Below are 939 nucleotides of genomic sequence, written 5' to 3'. Positions count from 1 at the left end.
ATCCCGTGCCCCATGCCACTGCCCGGAACACTATCCTGGGCCTTGAAAAGCAAGTCCTATGGCGACATGGCACCCCAGAAAGAATTGAGTCAGACAACGGGACTCATTTCCGAAACAACCTCATAGACACCTGGGCCAAAGAGCACGGCATTGAGTGGGTGTATCACATCCCCTATCATGCACCAGCCTCTGGGAAAATTGAACGATACAATGGACTGTTAAAGACTACGCTGGGGGGCGGGACATTCAAACATTGGGATACACATTTAGCAAAAGCCACCTGGTCAGTCAACATGAGGGGATCTGCCGATTGAGCTGGCCCCACCCAGTCAAAAATTTTATGCACTGTAGAAGGGGATAAAGTCCCTGTAGTGCACATAAAGAATACGCTGGGGAAGACAGTCTGGGTTGTTCCTGCCTCGGGCAAAGGCAAACCCATCCGTGGGATTGCTTTTGCTCAAGGACCTGGGTGCACTTGGTGGATAATGCGGAAGGATGGGGAAGTCCGATGTGTACCTCAAGGGGATTTGATTTTGGGTGAGAATAGCCCATGATTTGAACTGTATGATGTTAATTGCTACATAATATTATATACCATATCAATGATATTACAATAAGAACCACCCAGATTAATGAAGAATGAACTCTGATGAAACAATCCAACACCACATACCATCTCCATCTTTCCCGCCCTGAAGGACGGTTATGACAGATGGAGCCCGAAATCATGGACTAAATGAACTCAACGAACAGTTTAGAGGGATGGCCCATAGACTAAGGGAGTGATATCTGTGTGTATATATATCAAAAAACATGAAAAGGGGTGGTGATTATTGGGAATGTATTGGAAAGTGGGGGACCTGGGCATGATGTAGATGGTATAGAATAAGGTGTGGATACTGTCCTTTTGCCAACTGAGGTTAAACCACGACAGTGAAG

Source organism: Aptenodytes forsteri, unplaced genomic scaffold (genome assembly GCF_000699145.1).
Source record: "Aptenodytes forsteri isolate BGI_AS27 unplaced genomic scaffold, ASM69914v1 Scaffold143, whole genome shotgun sequence".
Lineage (NCBI taxonomy): Eukaryota > Metazoa > Chordata > Aves > Sphenisciformes > Spheniscidae > Aptenodytes > Aptenodytes forsteri.
This window is presented reverse-complemented; position numbering follows the sequence as displayed.